Below are 18,238 nucleotides of genomic sequence, written 5' to 3'. Positions count from 1 at the left end.
TTTAAACGAAAACGACAGAGAAAACTAGTGCAGGTGAACAAATAACTACATCAAACAGCGAACTCCCTAGCTCATGCGAGAACCAGAAACCTGTGTTTTTGGGGCTGCTAAAGGGTCCCTTCCTCAAGTCATGGTCCCAGAGGGAGGAGATGAGGCCGAGACACCTGCGCACAGCCTAATAGTGATCTTTTTCCTCTAACTAACTTGTGAACTGAAAGAAGACACAAATGGAAGTAAACTGAAGCAAATGCAACTACTGAAGCAACTGAACAAAAAAACCATGAACAATCTACGCTATACTGCTATAACGAAAGTGCAACTACTTATGCAAATAAACAGAAAACCAGGAAACTACTTAAGCAAATGAACAGAAACAGAAATTTAAGCTACTTAAGCAAATGAACAATGAAAACCAAGAATCTATGCTAGCAGAACAGTACAATAAAGAGGAGCATTGGCTGCTTGGGTCGAGCACTAACCCAAGAGCTTCAACCCTCGGAGTTAACTCAAAGCTGGCTTAAACAGAACTCATTCTTATTATAAAAACCATGGATTACAGAACAAATTGTCACAAGTCTTGCAACTCAGAAATAAAGTGGAGTTTTTACAATAGAAGTCTGAATCCTACTGAGGTCCTAAGCCTCTCTATTTATACATTTGAAGTCTCTAACGACTTCCTTCCATTAGGGAGGCTTGGCCTCTAACTCAAGAAAAACTGGTTTTTGTCCTTTTCACTTGCTCGACTGTCTTTTAGTCTTCAAAGTGATGGTTGTTTGCACTCCGAGCTGGTGGAGGAATATTCAAATGGAGGGGTAGTAAATGAGGAGGATTTACCTCCTATAATTACTCTCCCTTGTCCCATTCTAGTTTTACCAAGGTCTTTGCCATAGTTCCTTGCTTTTATCCTTTATACCTGCATTTTTCCTTGCTTTTATCCTTTATTCCTACATTACATGCACATTAGACCACAAAGCCAAATATCCAACTCTAACTCATTTCATAAACAAAATATAATCAAAAGTATGCAATAAGTTGTGAGAATAGTTGGTTTGACTAATCTAGGAGGCGAATTAAGGCCAATTAAGGCCCATATAATTTCTCAATGATGAGGCTCATCAATTGGGCTCATCGAGTCTGGTAATTGGAATGAGTACAATCTAAATCCCTTAACGAGGATCCATTGGAGGGCAAGTCTGGTGCCAGCAACCGCGGTAATTCCAGCTCCAATAGTATATATTTAAGTTGTTGCAATTAAAAAGCTCGTAGTTGGATCTTAGGTCGTAAAGGTCGGTTTGCCTACTCGGTGTGCACCTGCCCTTCCGCCCCTTTTGTCGGCAGCGTACTCCTGGCCTTAATTGGCTGGGTCGCAGCGCCGATGCTTTTACTTTGAAAAAATTAGAGTGCTCAAAGCAAGCTTATGCTCTGAATACATTAGCATGGAATAACGTGATAGGAGTCTGGTCCTATTGTGTTGGCCTTCGGGACCATCCTCCTTTCACGAGCACCTGCTGGCTTTGTACCTGCACCAGGCTTTGCGATGTTGAGGATGGTGGGGTTATTTGATCTGCCCCTCCTTTGTCGATCGGGTTACCACAAGTTCAGGCTAGTGCTAGTACCGGAATCTCGTAGGGCAAGTCTAGAAGACTAAGGCTTGAACTCGCTTAAGAAAGATCTTACTCTACTATGAACCCCTTCTGTTGATGAAAAACTAACCCACCAAAATTCACTTAGTGAAATCATGGGTTTCGGAGCAATTCCCCTCTCCCGTTGGTCGAGTAATGATTAATAGGGACTGTCGGGGGCATTCATATTTCATTATCAGAGGTGAAATTCTTGGATTTATGAAAGACGGACCACTGCGAAAGCATTTGCCAAGGATGTTTTCATTAATCAAGAACAAAAGTTGGGGGCTCGAAGATGATCAAATACCGTCCTAGTCTCAACCATAACCCTGTCGACCAGGGATTGGCAGATGTTGCTCTAAGGACTCCGCCAACACCTTCTGAGAAATCAGAGTGTTTGGGTTCCAGGGGAAGTATGGTCGCAAGGCTGAAACTTAAAGGAATGTCATTGACGGAAGGGTACCACCAGGAGTGGAGACTGCGGCTTAATTTGACTCAACACGGGGAAACTTACCAGGTCCAAACATAGTAAGGATTGACAAATTGAGAGCTCTTTCTTGATTCTAAGGATGGTGGTGGTGCATGGTTGTTCTTGGTGGAGTGACTATGGTCCTTCGCGACCAGTTTCTTAGAGGGACTATGGCCATTTAGGCCATGGAAGTTTGAGGCAATAACAGGTCTTTGATGCCCTTAGATGTTATGGGCCGCACGCACACTACACTGATGCAGCCAATGAGTTTTCCTTCATGGTTCGAGAGATCGGGAAATCTTCTCAAATTGCATCGTGATGGGGATAGACCATTGCAATTATTGGTCTTCAACGAGGAATTCCTAGTAAGTGTGTGTCATCAAGTCCTGTTGACTACGTCCCTGCCCTTTGTACACACCACATGTCGCTTATACCGATTGAATGATCCGATGAAGTGTTCGGATTGAGTCAACGATGGTCGTTCGCCGTCGTCGACGTCATGAGAAGTTCATTGAACCTTATCATTTAGAGGAAGGAGAAGTCATAACAAGGTTACTGAAGGTGAAACTGCGGTAGGATCATTGATAGCAAGGGTTTGCCTTTTTGGTTCGAGTTGGGTGGGTTTCGATTGCAATGTGGGCCCGTGTGGTGCATCTCTAGGAGAGGAGGTTTCGTGTTTAGCGGGAACATTGTTGGTTGCTTGTCTTGAGGTCACGCTTGTTTTTTCGTGTGCTTGCAAGCCATGCTTGTGCTTGTCCCACCCATCCTTTGTTTTTCTTTCCCCCAATGTATTTCTATAGGGGTTCGGAAGCTTGTTTCTTGGGATCCCTCTCCGACGACCTGTTCGGCGAGTCATGGTTGTTGTAGTTGAGGTGCTTGGGCAATACGATGGATAAATTTAGACTCATTCGTAGTGGCAGTGCTCGGTCTTTTATTAGTTGGAAGGCATGGGCCAAGGGTGAGGGCCTCCATAGTTGGTTCTCTTGAAAAGGCAACAGTGGTTTATGTGTTGCTTAGGTGAGTTTTTTGTTGGTAGTTGGGTCAAGGGAGTGGTTGCGCGCACGCCTGGTACCTCAATCCTTCCGTGAGGGGAAATGGTCGAGGTGGGGTCAATATGGGATGGACAAAGAGCGGTGCAATCCGTTGGGCTAGCCACCCTAGTCCTCTCGACTATTCCTCAATCTGCCCTCGCGGAAGGGTTGGGTGTCCAGGTAATTAAAAACCCCTCCCTCGATCTAAGCTCCATCGAGATCGCAAGTTTCCCCGTCAATGGGCATGAGGTGGCATTCTTATCTCATGCCTTTGCCGTCAAGGGAATTCCTCATCCTCTCGTGAGCCACTCCCCTTCTAATGAAAGAAGCAGTGGGTTATGTCTTTGGTTCTACCTTTGGATTGTGGGTTTTTTTGTGCGATTTGGTCATTTCTTGGTTTCGTAGTGTGCACTTTGCGGACATCCCTCTCTTTAGTGGCCTTGCACCATCGATGTATTTGTGGCCCGTGGCTTTCTCCAGCATTGAGTATCAACCCATGACAACTCCTCTTTGGCGTTTGATTCTTGACCCCCCCTTGACTTTCTCGCTGGAAAGGTTGTTGGGTGTTTTGTACATGAAGGGGTGCAATAGCAAGGTGGGTTTGCTATTAGTGTATTCTTTTGTCGTTTCAAGCCTTGTGCCAGGTTGGGGGGTTGTTTACCTCTCAGTAACGTGCTCCAGACACTGGTCTCATCGCGGCCCTCGTCTTTTCTAGTGGTCAAGTTTAGGTTGTGATTTATTTTCTTGGTTGTTTGATTGTTGTTTGTTATGTTGTAAGCTAGAAAGGGTGTTGTGTCGTAATGTATGTGGAAGGGTGTGAAGAGGTGGGATGCTTTGATTGGGTGCCTTGTTTTCTTTCTTTTTGGATAGGCAACATCTCCTCGACATGCTGGTGAGCCTCTCTTTTCCTAGGATTTTTGTTTCTTTTGTGTTGTTTTCTTCCCTTCTTCCTTTTGCCCCTAGCTTTACAGAGAAAAGGTGGGATTGTTGTGGATTAGTGTTCGGGAATGACGAAAAGTAGTGCGAGTTCCTGGAGTGGCCACCCTAGTCCTTCTCAATCGTCGTCCTTTGCAGTTCCCCTCTTTTTGTGAAGGCACGAGGTTTCGAAAGCTTGTTCTTGGTTTGAGCCTCCCCCTTGTGAGCCGATAGCCATGTTTGATATCTCTTTGTTTCATGTTGGTTTCTTCCCTTCTTCCTTTTTCCCCTAGCTTTAAAGAGAGAAGGTGGGATTGTTGTGGATTGGTGTTCAGGAAGGACAAAAAGCAGTGCGAGTTCCTGGGGTGGCCACCCTAGTCCTTCTCGATTGTCGTCCCCTGCAATTCCCCCCTTTTTGTGAAGGCATGGGGTTTGGGAAGCTTGTTCTCTGTTTGAGCCCCCCCTTGTGAGCCAGTAGCCATGTTTGATATCTCTTTGTTTCATGTTGTTTTCTTCCCTTCTTCCTTTTGCCCCCTAGCTTTACGGAGAAAAGGGGGGATTGTTGTGGATTGGTGTTCAGGAAGGACGAAAAGCAGTGCGAGTTCCCGGGGTGGCCACCCTAGTCCTTCTCGATCGCTGTCCCCTGTAGTTCCCCCCCTTTTTGTGAAGGCACAGGGTTTGGGAAGCTTGTTCTCTGTTTCAGGCTCCCCTTGTGAGCCAATAGCCACGTTTCATATCTCTTTCTTTCATGTTGTTTTCTTCCCTTCTTCATTTTGGGCCCTAGCTTTACAGAGAAAAGGTGGGATTGTTGTGGATTGGTGTTCAAGAAGGACAAAACGCAGTGCGAGTTCCCAGGGTGGCCACCCTAGTCCATCTCGATCGTCGTCCCCTTCAAATCCCCCCTTTTTGCGAAGGCACGGGGCTTGGAAAGCTTGTGCTTTGTTTGAGCCTCCCCTTGTGAGCCGGTAGCCACGTTTGATCTCTATCTCTTTCACCTTGTTTTCTTCCCTTCTTCCTTTCGGTCCCTAGCTTTACAGAGAAAAGCAGGAATTGTTGTTGATTAGTGTTCGAGAAGGATTAAAAGCAATGCGAGCTCCCGAGGTGGCCACCCTAATCGTTCTTGATTGTTGTTCCATGGAGTTCCCCCCTTTTTGCGAGGGCATGGGGTTCAAGAAGATTGTTCTCTATTTGAGCCTCCTCCTGTGAGGGGGTAGACACCCTTGTTTCTCTTTCTTTCATGTGTTTTTCTTTCTTTCCTCCTTTTGGCCCTTAGCCTTACATTTGTCGTAGGGGGTGCCCTATTCAGTGTTGTGGCGGATTTGTTGGTAATACGTGGAAACGACTCTCAACAACGGATATCTCGACTCTTGTTACGATGAAGAACGTAGCGAAATGCGATACTTAGTGTGAATTGCAGAATCCCGTGAATCATCAAGTTTTTGAACGCAATTTGCGCCCGAGGCCTCGGTCAAGGGCACATTTGTCTAGGTGTCGCATCCCATTCAAACGCACTCCTGCAATATGTTAGGGAGCAACGAAGCTGGTCATCTGTGCCTAATGCAGTGCGGTTGGCTGAAATACCTCAAGCAATGTTTTGTGGCGTGCGTCGGCAAGCGGTGATCTTGTCCCCTTGGTTGGACAGTCGACGTTAGCTGATGCGGGCTTTGTGTGGCATCACTCGAACTTGCTTTGCTCTCTCTTGTCCTCCCATCGGGTAGGGCAGATTTAGCTCCAACTTGCAACCTCAGCTCAGACGAGAACACCCACTGAGTTTAAGCATATAATTAAGCGGAGGAAAAGAAACTTACAAGGATTTCCCTAGTAACGGCGAGCGAACTAGGAAGAGCCCAGTATGAAAATCGGGTGCCAGCATTGCCTGAATTGTTGTCTGTAGAAGCGTCCTCAGCAACGGACCTGGGCCAAATCCCTTGGAAGGGGGCGCCTGAGAGGGTGATTGCCCCGTCAGGCCGGGACCCTGCCGCATCACGAGGCATTGTCGGCGAGTCGGGTTGTTTGGGAATGCAGCCCTAATTGGATGGTAAATTCCGTCCAAGGCTAAATACGGGCAAGAGACCGATAACGAACAAGTACCGCGAGGGAAAGATGAAAAAGACTTTGAAAAGAGTTCAAGAGTGCTTGAAATTGTCGGGAGGGAAGGGGATGGAGGCTGTCGATGCGTCTCGATCAGCTGTGGAACGGCTCAGACTAGTCCGCCGCTCGACTTGAGGTGCAAACCAACACATGCTGCTACATCGTCACAAGCGCGGGTGGATTCCTACCTGTTGGTTTGTCCTAGCGATGGTCAAGGAACGAAGCGTTGTGGCGGGTCGTGTGCTCCTGCACGCTCGTGGTGTTGGTTGGCGGGCTTTCCATTCGACCCGTCTTGAAACACCGACCAAGGAGTCTAACATGTGTGCGAGTCGGCGGGTTTGAAAACCTCTGAGGCACAAGGAAGCTGACGGGCGAGATCCCCTCTCTGGGGAGATGCATCGTCAATCGACCTTGAGCTTATGCGAAGAGTTCGAGTGCAAGCACACCTGTTGGGACCCGAAAGATGGTGAACTATGCCTGAGCAGGGCAAAACCAAGGGAAACTCTGGTGGAGGCTCATAGCGATACTGACGTGCAAATCGTTCGTCTAACTTGGGTATAGGGGCAAAAGGCTAATCGAACCATCTAGTAACTGGTTTCCTCCAAAGTTTCCCTCAAGATAGCTGGAACTCACACGCGAGTTTTATCAGGTAAAGCAAATGATTAGAGGCATCGGTGGCATAACACCCTCGACCTATTCTCAAACTTTAAATAGGTAAGAGGGTGTGGCTGCTCCATTGAGCCATGCCATGGAATTGAGAGCTCCAAGTGGGCCATTTTTGGTAAGCAGAACTGGCGATGCGGGATGAAGCAAAAGGGTGTTGGTTGTTTAAGACAGCAAGACGGTGGTCATGGAAGTCGAAATCCGCTAAGGAGTGTGTAACAACTCACCTGCCGAATCAACTAGCCCCGAAAATGGATGGCGCTAAAGCGCGCAACCTTCCTCGACCGTCGGAGCAATTGCCGGGCTTCGATGAGTAGGAGGACGCAAGGGTCATTGAGAAGCCTCGGGCGTGAGCTTGGGTGGATCGGCCCCCAGTGCAGATCTTGGTGGTAATAGCAAATATTCAAATGAGAACTTTGAACACTGAGTGGGGAAGGTTCCACGTGAACAGCACTTGGACATGGTTTAGTTGATCCTAAAAGATGGGGAAGCCTTGTATCAAGGGTGCACCTACACGAGCATCAAAAGGGAATCGAGTTAAGATTCCCGAACTGAGACATGGCGACGGGCGGCAACGTTAGGAAATCCGAAGACGTCGTCGAGGGCCCCGGGAAGAGTTATCTTTTCATTTTAACAGCTTGCCCACCCTGGAATCGGTTCACCCAGAGATAGGGTCCAGCAGCTGGAAGAGCACCACACATCTTGCGGTCTCTGGTGCGCCCTCGGCGGCCCTTGAAAATCTGGAGGACCAAGTACTGTTCATGCCCAGTCATACTCATAACTGCATCAAGTCTCCAAGGTGAACAGCCTTTGGTCAATAGAACAATGTAGGTAAGGGAAGTCGGCAAAACGAATCCGTAACTTCAGGAAAAGGATTGGCTATGAAGGTTGGGCCTAGGGGTCTGCACCCTCAACTCGTGGGTTGTAAGCAGTTTGCCCAAGCTCCTCTCGCGGTGAGGGCGAGCAGTCGCATGCTAATTGGGCTATGGGCGTAGAATGCCCCCTATAGGGGGCTTTTCCCTAGGCGGCAAACAGTCGACTCAGAACTGGTACAGACAAGGGCAATCTGACTATTTAATTAAAACAAAGCATTGCGATGGTCCCTGTGGATGCTGAGGCAATGTGATTTATGCCCAGTGCTCTGAATGTCAAAGTAAAGAAATTCAACCAAGCGAGGGTAAACGACGGGAGTAACTATGACTCTCTTAAGGTAGCCAAATGCCTCGTCATCTAATTAGTGACGTGCATGAATGGATTAATGAGATTCCCATTGTCCCTATCTACTATCTAGTGAAACCACATCCAAGGGAACGGGCTTGGCAGAATCAGCGGGGAAAGAAGACCTTGTTGAGCTTGACTCTAGTTCGACTTTGTGAAATGACTTGAGAGGTGTAGAATAAGTGGGAGTCGATTTTAGTGCAAGTGAAATACCACTACTTTTAACGTTATTTTACTTATTCCGTGGGGCGGAGACGAGGCACTCCCCTTGTTTTTGGCCTTAAGGCACATTTCGACAGGTCAATCTGAGTGGAAGACATTGTCAAGTGGGGAGTTTGGCTGGGGTGGCACATCTATTAAAAGATAACACAAGTGTCCTAAGATGAGCTCAATGAGAACAGAAATCTCGTGTGGAAAAAAAGGGTAAAAGCTCATTTGATTTTGATTTTCAATATGAATACAAACCGTGAAAGTGTGGCCTATCGGCCCTTTAGATTTTCGGAATTTGAAGCTAGAGGTGTCAGAAAAGTTACCACATTGATAATTGGCTTGTGGCAACCAAGCGTTCATAGCGACGTTGCTTTTTTATCCTTCAATGTCAGTGCTTCCTATCGTTTTGAAGCAAAATTCACCAAGTGTTGGATTGTTCACCCACAATAGAGAACATTGGTTGGGTTTAGACCATCGTGAGACAGGTTAGTTTTACCCTACTGATGAACCGCATTGCAATAGTAATTCAATTTAGTACTAGAGGAACTGTTGATTCACACAATTGGTCATCGCGCTTGGTTGAAAAGCTAGTGGCGCGAAGCTACCGTGTGTCGAATTATGTCTGAACGCCTCTAAGTCAGAATCCACACTAGAAGCGGTGCATGTCACTCTTCGATTGTATCTCGACCCGCAGTAGGGGCACCACTTTGTCGCCCCTAGGGGCCCGTGTCATTTGCAAACCGCGATCATGAAACACCTTGGTCGGGGCAACTTTGAAGTTCAATTCCAAACGGTCGTTGAGAAGAATCCTTTGCGGACGATTTAAATACGCGACGGGGTATTGTAAGTGGCAAAGTGGCCTTGCTGCCACGATCCACTGAGATTCAGCCCTTGGTCGCCTCGATTCAAAGCTTAGCTCTTGTCACACATTATTCAAACAAATCCGGACAACTCTCTCGCTCTTGCGCCCTTGCCTTGTCCTCCAAACAACATTTTTTATTGCTCGCATCTCATAAATGCTTTGCTTGGGGGCGGGAAATTTGGGGTTTCCACGTTGCGACGAAAAAGGCACCCAAGCCTGGGGAAGATTAGGGTTTCCATGTCACGCCCCGGCACCCAAAATTTGGGGTTTCCATGTCGCGCCCCAACAACCAAAACTTGGGGTTTCCATGTCGCACCCAAAATTTGGGGTTTCCATGTTGCGCCCAAATTTTGGGGTTTCCATGTTGCGTCCCGACGCCCAAAACTTGGGGTTTCCATGTCGCACCCAAAATTTGAGGTTTCCAGGTCGCGCCCCGGCGCCCAAGCCTGGGAAAACCTAGGGTTTCCATGTCACGCCCCAGCACCCAAGCCTGGGAAAACCTAGGGTTTCCATGTCGCGCCACAGCCAAAATCGACACCCAAGTCTGAGGAAACTTGGGGTTTCCATGTCCCAGGGAGTAGGTGTCAAGCAAATTAGAAAGGGTTTTGGTAACAAAAAAGATTTTGGAGAATGTGGAAGGACTTAAGTCATGGGTAAGGTTAGGGAGACCTTTAGACCATCTAGCCATATTGTTACAATTAGAAAAAGATGAGAAGCATAAAAACCCTTCAAATTTAACCTTAATTTGCTAAAAGAAGAAGGTTTCAGAAATTTGATCACCTAGAATTGGAAGAAATATAAACCTTGTACAAGGGAGACAACTATTTATCTATCCAAAGTAAATTTGATGAAAGTTTAAAACATAATAGCATAGTGGAAAAAGAATAACTCCTAGAATGCTCAACAAAAGCAAAAGCTTACTGAGACCAAGGAATAGATCAAAAAATTGTTTGAAACATAAAAGGAACAAATCATGACAAAAAAGGAAAAGTTATAAAAATGAATCTATCGAAGCAAGAAGAAGTTGAGTGGAGACTAAAGAATAGGGCTACTTGGTTGATAAAGGTCAACCAGAATACTAAATTCTTCCAAAACTACATGAAACATCAAAAGAACATCAAAAATACATGGGAGATAAGTAAGAAAGATGGGAGGAAGCTATGAAAATTCTCAAAGATGGCATCAAGAGGAGTAAAGCACTTCAAAAGTTTATTCCAAGAACCTCCTTAGTCAAACATAATAGTGATTGAAGAAAAACAAAATGAAGAACTTGAAGCTAATGTAACCAAAGAGGGACTCAAATAAATTCTACAATCTTTTTAAGAAACCAAATAGACTAAGTCCACATAGTTGGACAATGAAATTTTATTTGTGTTTTTGTGACCTCCTAGAATAGGAGTTGTTGAGAGTGATAAAAGAATCTAGAGTTTAGAGTGAAGCATTATTGCATTGAATGAAACATTTATAGCTCTTCCAAAGCAAAATGATCCATAAAATTTTGATGATTATAGCCCTATCTCACGATGCAATTCTGTGTACAAAATTTCAACAATAATTACAACAAATAGGCTTAAAAGAAAGAATTCCCCCTGACTTTGTCTCAAAAGAGTTGTTTGGTTTTCTTCACAATGTGGTGAGGAATAGCACAACGAGGACTACATATAAGAAAAAGTAAAAAATTTCAACTATTATGATGAAATTAGACTTAGCTAAGGCTTAATATAGGGTGGGCTAGTTAGATCATGGGATTATTTTGATTCAGATTGGGATGAGATCTTAAGTAGTAAATTAGATTATGGGGTGCATTTTCTCAACTTCTTAAGGGTCTAATGTGGGGATGCCCTATGTCTCCTTATTTATTAGTGTTGGTTGCAAAAGGTTTGAGCATAATGGTGAATGCATCTAAAAGGGAAGGGTATTAAAATGAGAACCTATTTCTCCTTGTCCTATTTACTATTTGTAAATGAAAAAAAATTGTAAATGAAAAAAATTGTTTGGCGTGTAAACAATTGTGGAAGTAGAAAAGTATAAAGAGATCCCTGAGCATGCAAAATGGATGTATGTGAAGGTAGAGAGACAATTTGCTCAAATATTGATGCAAGGTTAAAATATCTAAGGTTTTTCCTCAACCCTACTAACTACAAATTCAAGGATTGGAGTTGGCTCTATGGAAAAAATTGAAGAGAGGATGACTAATTCTTGCTACCGATGTTATCCAAAAAATGCAAGCTAATTTTGGTCAAATTAGTTTTGGAGGGGGTACCTTTTAGCTTTAGATACCAAAAGGAATGTTGGGAAAAAATAGAAAAAGGTACTTTAGCTTCCTATGGACAAGAAAAAGATAAAGGGAAGGAATACCAAACGTGCTTTAGCTTCCAGTGGAAAAGAAAAATATAAAGGGAAGGAATACCATATTTTAAGAGGAAAAAGATTGCAAAACCCTAAGGAGTATAGAGGAATTAAAGAATATTCATCTATTTGAACAAGATTTAGCAACAAAAAGTTTATGGAGAATGAAAAGGAATGAAGGCTTGTGGAGAAAAGTGATTATAGCTCTTGAGTCAATGGAGGATTGGATTAGAAGTAAAATGAAAGATTTTCATGCAAGCAATCACATTTTGACATGGCTTTGTTTTCTTTAGCAGTCAAGAACACAGGGGAAAAGGTCATTACACCTTGGAGATCTTGAGGTGGCTTCACTGGATTACAAAATTCATTTTAGCAACCACATGTTGAAGCAAGGATGATATTTTGGGATTCCCAAGTGTTCTCGAGAGGACCACTAGTCCCCAAGTTGGAACCAGAAGTCTTGGACCATAAAGGGTAAGCATAAAGGGTCTTGGACCATACCCAACAAAAATGAAGCATTTATTGTGGCTATCTGTAACAGAATCGTGGGTAGGCAGAGTTGAACATATAGGTTATACATGGCCTTAACCTATAGATGCAACTATATATAAGGATGGAAGTGCCTATAAGGGACAGATGTTCATGCATGGGGACTATGTTAGATTTCTTGTTAATCTTGCAAATGGCAAAATGGAGTCAAATAGAGTCAAACAGAAAGAGGGTTGAGAAATTTTTAGAGTTTTCCATCATAACAAAATGACACATCGATGTTGGACCCTAAGCAACTAGTTTGGAGGCATGTGTCTATTTCAAATTTTCATCAATCAATGTTTTACTTTGATAACAACTATTGTTAATGTAGTTGGAGATGATTTGATTATTACTGGTGGAGAATCCTTGGGATGAAGTTTAATGAGCCCCTTACACTAGGCTTAAGCTAAATTACAGTCATGGAAATAATTACAGAGGTGAGATCTAAATCTGTGATTCTCCTTTCTGCATGTTTATAGTTTCAACATCGTTGCATTGCAGGCAACGATGTTGGAACTAGTCAAAATCCTTTTTGACTAATTTGCAAATCTGGTGGAAGAATTTATTGTATGAAGAAATAGTTTTCTTATTAAAGAAAGTTGAAACTTCCTAGAAGATAGTTGGTTTTTAATGTTTTAAGTATTATTTGTATTCATACCAACAATTATCTATTGCCTTTGGAAGACTATTTACATGGGCCATTTTAATTAGTGTAAATTTAGTTGTTTAAGTCTGTTTAGAGTGGTAAAATCTGAGCAAGCAACAAAAGTGGCAAAGTATGTCTGGGAGTGATGGAAGGAATCTATGTATCTATATTTTGATTTCTTCCTAAAATATCAAATATGCACTTGTCTTCATGGAATATATATAAGTAAAGAAAAAGAGACCAAAGACTTTAAGGTAGAAATAAGTACATTTTGCAAAGACCAGAAATCATAAACTAGCCCCTTTGAATTTCGAAATACACGTCATATAATTATGTTGCATAAATTTTGATAAATTAAACCAGACATACCTGCTCTTTAGCCTTTGCTGCACCCACTACACCCATGGAGCATTGGAACTTTCATTAGTTGAATTGTTTGGGTCAAGCCTTAATTTCCTGGCCCATTGAACACAACAAAAACAAAACCAGAAAAATATAATGAGAAATATTTTAAAAACACAAAGAAAACAAAAACTCACGAGACATTGGGAGCTTACCCTTCCTTCAATGCGTTCTGGATCGACGTGTTGGAATGTGTTTCCGTCGATGGTGTTCTTTCCTTACTAATGTGTTGATCGAAGGTGTTCTTTCCTTACTAACCCTCTGATACCCATGTACGGTTTCCCGATCGATTACTAATGTCGAATGTGTTCCGCGAGATAGCAGCATTTATTGCATCCACCGATCAAATCGCTTTTGCTCCCACCACCCGAAAGGAGTCGAGGGCCTAAAAGAAATTTTCTGAGAAAAATGAGAGATATTAACCATAAATTGTAAATTACAAGAAAATATTTAACACAAATTACAAGTAGAAGTAAGTACATCCTTTGTAAAACCAGAAACTCGTACACCCTACATATGTCAGGAGAAAATGACGTTCACCCTACACATGTAAGGAGAAAATGACGAGGCTTACGGGGGTTTTGAGCTCAAATAGGACTCACACTCCACCCTCTGCCTCTCTGTGAGAGAAGGCAGAGAGAGATTCAACAGTGCACATCCACCTTTATTTACCTGCATTACAAGGCACCTGATATAAATTCTTAAAAATGCTTCTGATATAATTATATAGAAGAATAAGAGTTGAATTTAACCGAAAATACCTCCTCCTTGTCCTTCGCCTTCCCCTGCCTCCACTGCACTTCTCCTCCTCCGCCTTCCCCTGCCTCCACTGCACCTCCTCCTTCACCTTCTCCTGGCCCCACTGCTAGGGCTAGAGATAATTTCCCAAGCATTGAACCTAACAAAAATAAAACCAAAAAATCATGTAAAACAAATATTAAAAAAATAACAAAATCACTTAAAAAAGATTGAAGAGCCAGTGACATATTATAAAAATGTATTAAAAAGAGACCAAAACAACCTAAGGACAGGAAGAGATTAACTGTGCTTGTGCTTGAAATGAGGACGATCCATAGGTTTTGGACCAAAAGCTGATGGACCTTTCTCTTTCCTTCTCAGACCACCAAAATATTAAATGGCTCCTTCACATTGCTGGTTCTAAACTTTAAAAGAAATCACATTATAATTTGTGTCTAAAAATGAGAGAAGTGAAGCAGTACCCATTGTATAAGTGGAATCTGCATCGACTCTAAACTTTAAAACAAATCACATTATAATTTGTATCTTCACCTGTGCCCATTGCATCAATGGAATCTGCATCGGCTGTTTCGATTCAGATCGGAGTGCCAAGCCCAGGGGTGAGATTCTGGCTATTCCTTGGGGCTTTACGCACTTAGATACCTCGCTAGTGACCGAAATAATACGAATCAGACGAAAAGGCGATTGCATCATTGATCCTTGCTTGGGACTCGGCTCGCACATCTCGATGAGGAAACTATACTTGTGAATGCTCCTTTCACGTGCAATCGGTGCTTCTCCTGCTTGTGGAAAAGGTAGGGAAAGTTGCCACTAGCTCAGATGCCGATCAGTACCTCCATCCCGCTCGTCTGCTTTTTTGGGTCTGGGTTGGACCGTCTTCATTTCCCATTCATCAACCCCAAGAAATAAAATTATGAAAACAATTGGTAACAGCGAAGCCAAGCGGAGAAAGCAACAAGAAGCTAAAATTTACCCCAAAGGAAAAAAAATATATCAAAATCAAAAATCGGCATGGCCATGCTTAAAATTCAGAAGAGAATAACCAGAGAGAGCCAACAGTACCAAAATCGATGGAAACAGTAAGCCAAAAATAAAATTATAAAAAACAAAAAACAACACAGCAGACACCATAAACAACCAAAAAGGCCGCCATCAACAACACAGCAGACGCCACAAACAATCAAGAAGGCTGCCATCACATCGCCTGAACTCTCAAGTCGAACTCTGCTCTGTCCTGCGTCCATGGCCACCGAAGAGACCATCACATTACATGAACTCCCTGTGCATCTGAACTGGAGCCACTAGTGTAGGATCGTCCGAAGCTCGTGGCTAAACTCTGACATCAAATCACCATCATCATCTTCAGTCTCTGTCTCTGCTGCTGCGTAATTAACCTCACATTCGCATTCTGAATGTGAACTTAATGCCACTATTTTTAATGTGAACTTAATGCTACTATTCTGAATGTGAACTTAATGCTCACCTTTGCTTTCATTCGAGTTTTGTGTTGTTGCAGGAAGTACATGATCTTGTGCAGTAACCCCGTCCTTTTTTGCACAAGAAAAACGGCGTGAATTACCATTATTTTTGGCTGGAAGGAAGTACATGATCTTAATGCTACCATTCTGAAGCGTGAATTACCATTATTTTTGGCTGGAAGGAACGGTGGTGGACTCAAGGGCGGAATTATCTCATAATCAACCAATTCCTCTTCCACATTACAGCTTCCCACCTTCCGTCCTGGCTCGGCTTCTCAGTTAAAAGGGGTTATTCCCCACCGTCTTAGGTTTGCCCGGCTCCGCTTCTCAATTAAAAGGGATTCTTCCCAGAACTGGAGCTGCTCTGTAGTAAATGCCATAGGAATAAACTGTATGTAGTAAATGCCAGAGGAATACCCTGATTTTTCTTCTGGGGTTAGAAGTCCGGTGAAACAACTCCGACGACATCCGCGTCCGCTTTGTGTCCAGGCCGACGAGGGAGATATCACTCCTCTCCCGCCAGGCGTCCTAACTTGAATCGCATTTAATGAGGTCGGTGATTATATTTGTTTCGTTATTTGTTTTTTTTTAATTTATGCTTTTTTCAGAATAACCGTTTGGCTGTTTTAACCCTGCCTTCTAATGATGACATGAATTCAAATTTTGAAAGTGACGCGACCACCACTTGGCACCAACACAACAAGCCTAATTTATTTTTTATTTTAAGATGAATAATTAACTTAAAATTTCGAAATAAACAATACATTTGATGGATTAAAATTATGCCATTTTAAGTTAAAAATAAAAAATAAAATATATATGATTTAATAATTAACAACATTAATTGTTTCTCACTTATTACACAACATTAACAATTATGGGATTTAATAGATGTTTGGCCTAATAACACATTTTTTATTATTTAAATGTGTGAGAATTAATATTATAGAAAATGTTTATATAAATAGTGTTTCTCGCTTATTACACATTAACATTTAATATATTTTGGGCTTAATAATACATTTTTTATTAATTAAAGATGTGAGAATTAATATTATAGAAATTGTTTATATAAAGTAGATTTATTTAATGTATCAAGCATTGAGAGTAATCAAAATAGGCTACATTAAAGAATAATACTATGGGAAAAACCATGGGTTGTCAAAATCAGGAGTCAAAAAAGTGCTAATGTTTACATGACATGACAACATCTCTTCGATACTAGGCTAGAGAGTACCTCCAAAATTTTGATCGTTTCGATTAATTCAAAATTGGATAAAATCCATAAGGGCACTGTTCCACCATGTAAAGATCTTGGGTTATTGGTAAGAATTTGTTTATAATTGAAATTTCTATTATATTCCTCTAACACACACCCTTACATTCCTGACGCAAAGGAGGTGGTTATTAGGTAAACCTAACTCCCAAGGTGCAGTTAAGAGAGAATGGGATCTAGAAATTTCTCTCTTTTTTTAAGGACAATTTAATTCTCTCTCGTGCAAGGTTCTCATAATCAATATCTGGATGTTCAGTAAGATCCTAGTCTAATCTAACTTTTGCCCCAAGAGTTGTATCAACAATCACAAGACTTCCAAATGCTTTGAATAAGGAAGGAGGTCTCAAGATTTCATGGGAACTAGAGTGAAGATCAAGTTCTAAAGGTTGAGGTTTTGCAATAAAGTAATATTGTCAAAACCTTGTTGTGCAAGACCTTCCATGATAATTTACCTTGTCAAAAATTATGGACCAATGACAAGAGATTAGTCAAGTTAGTGAAAATAAGGTATTGTCCCAACTCCACCAAGGTTCAAATTCCATAAAAGTGGTTGGCCTGCCCTTGTAAGGGTGGTTAATAAGTGACAAAACCATCATAATCATTAATTTGAACCCAATGGCCTCAATTCCCCCTTAAATTGAAACTACAAATGACACCCCAACTACACATGACGGCCTAATTTTCCAGAGTTTAGAGTCTCAAATAATTTGCTTGAAAACATACTCAAAGCCTAAAAGTTGTGCATTGATTGGTGAAGTAATCCTCTTCATCATGCTATCGATGTTAATTTGTAAAACTTTAGTTTTTGTGGGAGTGACTTCTATATCATTTCTCCATTACATTGTACTAAAATTTGTTAGTTAAATTAGGTTTTCTTAAAGATGATTGAATAAATGTTCACTTATGCTAGGTGACTACTTTTACATCTTTCGAGGTCTAAGTGTTCAAGGACAATCCATATTATTTTTGCATATGCAACAATGCTCTACTTCCTAGTGGAAAGAACATGCCATTAAAACAAAGAGAAGAGTTGCCTCTCTTTCCTTTCTTTAACTCTTTTCATGTCAGTTATTACAAAACTTGAGACTTGTTTCCTAGACTACATCACATGATATCATTAATGTTTGGACCTCCCATGCCATAAAATAACAAAGGCTTTTAAAAAATTCCAAGTTGTAAGAAACCCAAGAGTTATAGAGCATAATGAATGGAGGGAAGGAATCCAAGTCTCCATTATAAAGGCATAATTAGAAGTTGGGAGAAAAAACTTTTATCAACACAATGCTTCAATTATCCTCTCCTAAGCATGTCGAACAAAAGGGCATTCGTGGAAGTGTTAGATGTTAAACATAAGCAAGTTTAGAGTGCAAGATGAAATCCTCGAGTGCTCATTGGAACGTGAATTGTTATTGTTAATCAATGTTGTCATTGATGTCAATATGGCATTGGATGAGATGGCAAATATTCTTGAGATGCCTAATTCTAGATGATGATGTCATAACTCTTGTTTGATAAGGATGCCATCAATGAAGATGTCAAGCCACGAAGATTTCAAACCACTAATGAAGAAGTCCTAAGAAGTTCTTGAACTAACTATAATGTTGCATGTACCTTGATGATCTAGACCTTAACCCTTGATGACATATGGAGGACTACCTTGGAACTTTCCTAATGATGTTGCACTATGACTACACTAGTATATGATGACATTGTTGA

The 18,238-nt window shown here is 42.1% G+C and overlaps 2 long non-coding RNA genes, 2 other non-coding genes and 1 pseudogene across 5 annotated transcripts in view; 3 read left to right on the top strand and 2 right to left on the bottom strand.

Annotated features, from left to right (window-relative positions):
• Window positions 1–13,891, bottom strand: part of LOC149165811 (uncharacterized) — a 57,959-nt gene extending 44,068 nt beyond the window's left edge. The window contains exons 1-4 of one of the 2 annotated variants that reach the window (XR_016260354.1): window positions 13,771–13,891; window positions 13,584–13,681; window positions 13,165–13,408; window positions 12,977–13,063 (exon numbers count right to left, since the gene is read on the bottom strand). This is a non-coding gene — a long non-coding RNA (uncharacterized LOC149165811). The remainder of the gene's footprint in view (window positions 1–12,976; window positions 13,064–13,164; window positions 13,409–13,583; window positions 13,682–13,770) is intronic. The other variant, XR_016260355.1, reaches the window with a different exon arrangement.
• LOC149165814 (18S ribosomal RNA) lies at window positions 1,042–2,675 on the top strand (annotated as a pseudogene).
• Window positions 5,378–5,531, top strand: LOC149165813 (5.8S ribosomal RNA). The gene has a single exon (XR_016260992.1). It is a non-coding gene; the product is annotated as a 5.8S ribosomal RNA (ribosomal RNA).
• LOC149165812 (25S ribosomal RNA) lies at window positions 5,777–9,128 on the top strand. The gene has a single exon (XR_016261007.1). It is a non-coding gene; the product is annotated as a 25S ribosomal RNA (ribosomal RNA).
• A 158-nt stretch (window positions 13,892–14,049) lies between the features above and the next one.
• Window positions 14,050–15,765, bottom strand: LOC149165810 (uncharacterized). Its single transcript, XR_016260353.1, has 3 exons — window positions 15,252–15,765; window positions 14,300–15,104; window positions 14,050–14,167 (listed from the first exon to the last, which is right to left on the bottom strand). It is a non-coding gene; the product is annotated as an uncharacterized LOC149165810 (long non-coding RNA).
• Window positions 15,766–18,238: the final 2,473 nt, after the last annotated feature.

This window comes from Pinus tabuliformis, chromosome 5_1 (assembly GCF_031772625.1).
Source record: "Pinus tabuliformis cultivar Carrire ecotype Pingquan chromosome 5_1, CPIR1, whole genome shotgun sequence".
Taxonomy (NCBI): Eukaryota; Viridiplantae; Streptophyta; class Pinopsida; order Pinales; family Pinaceae; genus Pinus; species Pinus tabuliformis.
This window is presented reverse-complemented; position numbering and strand designations above follow the sequence as displayed.